General features: G+C 47.4%; 1 pseudogene; it reads right to left on the bottom strand.

Annotated features, from left to right (window-relative positions):
- Positions 1 to 2,854: 2,854 nt before the first annotated feature.
- LOC100988205 (hsc70-interacting protein-like) lies at positions 2,855 to 4,055 on the bottom strand (annotated as a pseudogene).
- Positions 4,056 to 6,838: the final 2,783 nt, after the last annotated feature.

Here is a 6,838-nt window from a genome sequence, read left to right as displayed (position 1 = left end):
CAGCAGCCTAGCTTTTTAGATCACTCCTGTTCCAGAGGAGAAGAGTCTGGAGGCCAACAGAGAAGGGTACAGGTAAAATGTAAAGATGGCTGGGTGTGGTGGCTCATGCCTCTTGTATTCGTAGCACTTTGGGAGGCTGAAGTGGGAGGATTGCTTGAGCCCAGGAGTTTGATACCAGCCTAGGCAACATAGGAAGACCCCATCTCTACAAAAAAAAAAAAAAAAAAAAAATTAAAATTAGCCAGGCATGGTGGCACATGCCTGTAGTCCTAGCTACTCAGGAGGCTGAGGTGGGAGGATCACTTGAGACTAGGAGGTGGAGGCTCTAGTGAGCTGTAATTGCACTACTGCACTCCATCCTGGGTGACAGAGCAAGACTGCCTCAACAACAACAGAACAACAACAACAAAATGAAGATGGTGATGGGTGAAGACAGGAAAACATGATTTCCAGAGATATCTGAGTTAAATAAATAACTGAAGGCTCAGACCATTAGCACTAAGAATGCTTTCATGGAAATGAAAGCAGTAACAAAATCAAAGCTAAAGGGAGCGGTCTTTGCATGAGCTCTCTGTATCACACACGTTCTGCTCTCTTCCAACCCTGAAGTCATAAATGGGGTGGCCTCTATGATCTATGAACTACCATGATGCATACAACTGTGGCCAACTTTCTCAGGAGGATTCCAGACTCTGCTCATCTTTCTCCTGTATTTTCTCTAACATTTTCTTAAAGGCAGCTTAAGGAACCTGAAAACTTGCATTTGTTACATCCAGCATAATATTCTTCTTCTGAGTGTTTGCAACAAGTCCAAACAAACATCATCAACCATGCCTTATCAGCTATTATGAGTCAGAACTGCCAACCTAAATGTGAAATAAACAACCAAAGGAGCAACCATGTGGAGCAAACAGCACCACACAGGGTGGAGAACATGCTCCGCTGGGGAAAGCACAGTAGAGCGGCTCTTCAGTGGAGCATGGGCAAAATGCAATATCAGGAATCTTGCAGAATCAAAGAGAAGGCCGGACAGGCAGGCTCAGGAAAAGGCTGGAATCAGGAGCTCCAGGGCTTCAGTGCCGATGTCTCATCAGGGCCTACATTAGATTCCCCTTGCTGTTGTAATAATTACTGCAAATTTGGTGGCTTGAAGTAACACAAATTTGTTCACCGATAATTCTTCAGGTCTGAAGTCTAAAATCCAGATGTCAGCAGGTTTGCTTTCCTTTTGAGGGCTCCAGGGGAGAATCTATTTTCTGCCTTTTCCAGCTTCTAGAGGTTGCCACATTCTTTGGCTCATGGCCCCCATATCAAATGCCCTTTTCGCCCTTGCTTCCATCATCACATCACCTTCTTCTAGTTCTGACTGTGATCCTCCTGCCTCCCTCTCCTAAGGACCCTTGTAATTATATTAGTCTACCAGGTCAATCCATATAATTTCCTCAACTGCTATAGTCTGAATGATTTTGTTCCCCCAAAACCCATGTGTTGAAACCTACTCCGTACAGTGGTGGTAGTAAGAGGTGCAGCCTCTGGGAGGTGATTAGATCATGAGGGCTCCATCTTCATGGATGGGATTCATAAAAGAGGCTTGAGCAACCTGTTTGCTCCTTACACCATGTGAGGAGACAGCTAGAAGTTGCCATCTATGAATCAGAAAGCAGACCCTCTCCAGACACTGAATCTGCTGGAGCCTTGATCTTGGACTTTCCAGCCTCCAGAACTGTGAGAAATACATTTATGCTGTTTATCAGTTACCTGGTATCAGGTATTTTGTTATAGCAGCCCAAATGGACTAATACATCACCTCAAATCTTAACCTAATAACATCTGCAAAAATTTTTTGCTGTTTATTTATTTTTATTTATTTATTTATTTTTTTGAGATGGAGTCTCGCTCTGTCACCCAGGCTGTAGCGCAGTGGTATGATCTTGGCTCACTACAACCTCTGCCTCCGAGGTTCAGGTGATTCTCCTGCTTCAACCTCCTGAATAGCTGGGATTACAGGTGTGGACCACCACGCCTGACTAATTTTTGTATTTTTGGTAGAGACGGGGTTTCACCATGTTGGTCAGGCTGGTCCCAAACACCTGACCTCATGATCCACCCACCTCAGTCTCCCAAAGTGCTGGGATTACAGGCATGAGCCACTGCGCCCGGCTTTTTGCCATGTAAAGTAACATATTTACAGGTTCCAGGGATTAGAAACATGGATATCTTTGGGGGCTGTATTCAGATGACCATGGGGCCAATCACTGGAGCAAATGACTTCTGTTCATTCCTCCATCTCATATATTTCTGCCAGAGATTCAAAGTCTGGTAAGATAGTGTAAAGGGCCTGGCTTTGGCCAAACACCGACAGCTCATCCAGGGCTGTGTATCCCATCCTGATTTATATCCCACCAAACTGGCCCACAAGTGAGGGAGAATAACTCTTTAAACAAAATTCTTCTTTTTTTTTATCCTCAAATGAGTTATGTTTGCCTCGCGCTAATAACTTTCACTCAAATTAGAGCAGTAATCTTCCATACATAAGTATATTCCCTGCCCAATAATTCAAAGAAAAAAAATCCAAAATGATGAGTAAAGAAAAATATAAGAATTAACAGACCCTTTACATTTGTTTTAAAAAGCGTTTAAAGTTTGTAATTCCTAGTAGGAAAACATTATCTGAATGAATACCCTAAAGGCAAACCTAATGGCAAACTGTAAAATGCTTCAGCTGTATTTGGGGGAGAGGGGTAGGGATTATCTTCAAAGCACCCCAGCTCTCTTGATGAGAAGGTACATTGGTTTGTATTATTGTGACATCCATAAGGTGATCTAGGTTGCTTTTCCTTCAGCAAGGGCTTTATTTATCAGAAGGGCATTACGCTTGACCTCCAAATTTGGCTGACAATTTACTGATGAGATTCATAACCTTTGGGTTGCTCTGGTATTTTGACACATTTGCTGAGTTCTGAGCCACATCCTGGAAGGCCACCATAACTTCTGGATCCTGCATGGCTGCAAGAACCTCTGGATCACTAAGAATTTCATTGAATCAGGCATTCCAGCCATTCCAGACATGCCCCCTCCCATTCCAGGCATTCCTCTGGGAAAATTACCAGGCATTCCCCCAGGAAAGCCACCTGGAAAAGAGCCATACTGAGCTCCTGACTGTCGTCTGGCTTCTTCCTCCCTCTGGGCTCTCTCATGCTCTTCTCGAGCCTTCTTAACTCGTTCTACTCTTTCTTTGATCTCTCGCTCTTCATGTTTTCGCTCATACTTTCTCCAATGTTCTGCAATTTTCTGTGCCCTATGTTGAACTTCTTTCAGCATTGCACTAGCATCTTCATCATAATCCAATTTACAGGCAAGGGCTGCTTCTCCCCAGTGGCCTAGAAGTCTGTGTGCTTTCCCTCGCCACTTGTGAGGCTGAGCTGAATCAGGATTTATTTCAATGGCTCTGTCACAGTCTTGGGTGGCAGCATTTGGCTTCTGTAATTTGACGAAGACACTGGCCCTCTTGGCATACAAAATGGCCAAGTGAGGATTCAGCTTGATGGCGTCTGTCAATAACTCAATGGCTTTCTGGAGTTCACCATCATTTAGGGCTTCAATAGCAGCCACTTTTTTATCATTTGCCTGATCCATCATCTCCTCCGTTATCTCCGCATTTTCATCTCCCATTTCTTGAGGAGCATCAGTGTCTGGTTCAATCACATCTTCTTTATCAATTTCTAGATCACTTTCCTCACTTGATGGTTCGTCTGCCTTTAAGTCTTCCTCCACCTTCTTACTATCAGGTTTTTCTTCCTCGGTATTTTCTTCTGATTTAGCTTTCTGAGTAGCAGGTGGTACTTTAACTCCCATGCTCTCCACCCACTCCCTCAGGAAGCGCATTTCCTCGGTGTGCAGAATGCTCGGATCCTGCTTACACATTTTCACAAAGGCCCGAAGCTCGTTCACTTTGCAGGGGTCCATGGTAGGGAGGTGGTGGGCGAAGCTGGGGGGCTGCGGCCCGGTTCCAGGCCCAGGCGCTGGCTTGGCATGACCACGCAGAAGAGGGCGGCTGCCGCGAGGCAGAACAGACTGGAACCTCCCTGGCTGCTGGCTCCTCCCACCCAACGGTCTCGTGACCCCGGGTCCTCCGCCTGTTCATTCCTACTCCCTCTGCGCTGCTCCTGCGCGCTCCCTAGAATCTTCTAGAAGCGTGGCTGTTCGTGCTGTTGCCTGCCTCCCTTTGCATACATTCTCATATTCTTAACTAGGAACCAGCTCCCTGGAAGGGGCAACCCCAGAAATGGGCGCCTTCAAGGAGGTGGAACATAACATCCCCTCTAGGAAGCCACGTCCAAAAGCATATTGTGTGGCTGCATGCACTGAGCAGAGCTCAACGCCCGGACCCTCTAAACAAAATTCTTGTCAGACTCTAGGGGGAATGGATACTGAAGAGCCAAAACATGCGCTGCCTCCGTTTGGGTTGGAGAAGAGGAGGTTAACGTATGAGGAGAAGGACGTTATAGCTGTCTGAAAATATGCAAAGGCCACGCTGGCTCTGAGGATGTCACAGCTGAACAACCCCTCAGAGGTCACTAAGCCTCTGCTTGTTCAGGGGAGAAAGTTGTGGCCCAGAGAGACCAGCAAGTGAGCAGCTGAGCAATCGTGTGGAGAAGAAAGAGAACTTTCTGGATGAACACAGAAATAGGGCTAGAGCCAAGAACTGTTGCAGGAGACACTGTGGCAGAGTGTGAAAAAGGCTGTCCACGGCAACAACAACCAGTTCTGTCATACCGTGACCACTGACGTCATACCAAGAGCTGTGCTGCACGCTCTCGGGCATGGCTCACTCGCCCTTTAACACAGAGCAGGAGCTTCATCACTGAACCCATTTTACATGCAGGAAATGGGGAAACTGAGCTCAGAGGGACTGAAATATCTTACCCAGGAGACCCAGTAAGGAGACAGCGAAGTGCAGAAACCCAGCTTCGAGAGACTTTAAAATCCATGCACTAACTAAAGCAAATGTTAGGCTACTTTGTTTTTTTCTTCTCTATTTTGTTTTCCATGAAATTCAAGGCTGGGTGGGTAAAGAAAGGAATTTGATAAACTTGCTCAGGCCTGGAACTTTTCCCAGATCCCTGGGGGCAGAGAACCAAGTTGTGTAGACACACCCTCTTGGCCAGAAAGTTCTTTCAAACAGCCATTCCAGCCTGCTCAGTTCCTGTTTGTACCACTAGGAAAGGACCGCCTTGAGTTTGAAGTGGAATGGAGGAAACTGGCTTGCATGGAGGACTGTGCTGCTCCTGACTCCAGGCAGGGTGCGGCTTTTCTTCAGTGCATCCCTGAGCTGGGAGTACCAGAGACTGCAGAGAAGTTAAGCAACCCACCTGAGGTCACACAGCAGGGAAGAGGGGATCCCAGGACACAAAGTTGATTCTTCCAGACCTCAGAGCCCGCATAGCCTGCCTCCTGAAATGACTCTCAGAACAGAAGTGGCCTTGGGATCAAGGAGCATGAACCAAGGACTGGATCTGGGGGGCTGGAGGAAGACACCCTCATTCTACTCCAGACCCAGAAAACATCTCTTTGCTCTGGCTTGCGATGGCCTGAAGTTTAATGACTCAGAGGGGCCCAGCAAGAACTCTGCCCCAAGAGATCTCAGCTTGTGAGCAAAACAAGAGTCTACACAACACATTGTTTTTATTGTTTTGTTCCCAAACCAACAAAGCAATGTTGAGCCGGCAGCCCCAGCTTGCTCGTTTGTAGAATGAGAGCTTTTGGACTGGGAGAACTGCGTGCAGGGGCTGTTGGCTAGAAACAGCGCAGGATACCTGTAGGAGTCTCGTGGCTTGGGTCTTGACTCTGCTACTAACTCACTGTGCGACTTCGGCAAGTCGTATCCCTTCTCTGAATCCAGCATCCTTACGCATTGGAGAGAGGGGATGGGAGAGGGTTCAGGAGATTGTCCTGTAAGTGGAGTCTTCTCAGAGTCCTGGTCTGAAAAAGCCTGCACCTCTGAAGAGGTCAACTCTGATTGTCCCCATGACCCTTTGTGCCTTAGCATGAAGGAGTTCATTGTGTCTCCCTCAAAAGCATGTTTTGATCTGGGAAGATAGGTAGGGTCTGCCCCTCTATGGGACAGGTCACCAGATAGAAGCGAATCCTGGATCAGGGGCTCCTGCTGTTCCAGTGGGTATAGCAAGGTCTCCCCCAGCCCACCCAGCCCACCTGTCAGCCTTACCCAGGGTCCATGTTACGTCTGCCACAATAACTTCTTTCAGTTTATCAAACTACTTTCTCACCTCTGGGTCCTACTCCAGGTAATACAAAAATCCAGAGTCCCAGTCCCTAGCCTCCTTATGTGACCCAGGCCTCAGGTTCCTCACCTGTTCATGGGGCACTTGGGCGAGCTGCAACTACACCATGCTCATATTAGAGGACCCCATTACCCAAGGGGAGGAGGCAAGAGAGAACGCAGGAAGCTCCTGCAGTCCCTGCCCTTCCAGTCCCTTCTGCATGGTGGCTCGCGGGGCCCAGCGCAGGAGGCACCATTCTGCTCTCATTACTGCTGTGACCTGTGGTGTGTTTGGGCAGAGTCGCCAAGTGAGAAAAGTCATAGGGCTCAAGCTCCAAGACTGCCTTTAGGAGTCTGGTGAAACCCATTGACCCTGTGGGTCAAAAATGTAGCTGCCTGGAACCTCATTGGAAAAACCTTTATTTGGAAAAAGTATCTTTGTAGATGTAATGAAGGATCTCATGATGAGATGGTCCTGGATTTAAGGGTGGGCTCTAAATCCAAAGTAGATCTCCTTATAGATGAAAGGAGAGGGAGATTTGAGGCACAAAGAGGGGA

The sequence above is a fragment of the Pan paniscus genome, chromosome 7 (genome assembly GCF_029289425.2).
Source record: "Pan paniscus chromosome 7, NHGRI_mPanPan1-v2.0_pri, whole genome shotgun sequence".
Taxonomy (NCBI): domain Eukaryota; kingdom Metazoa; phylum Chordata; class Mammalia; order Primates; family Hominidae; genus Pan; species Pan paniscus.
Note: the sequence above shows the minus strand (reverse complement) of the source record. Positions and strands in the feature narration are given on the sequence as shown.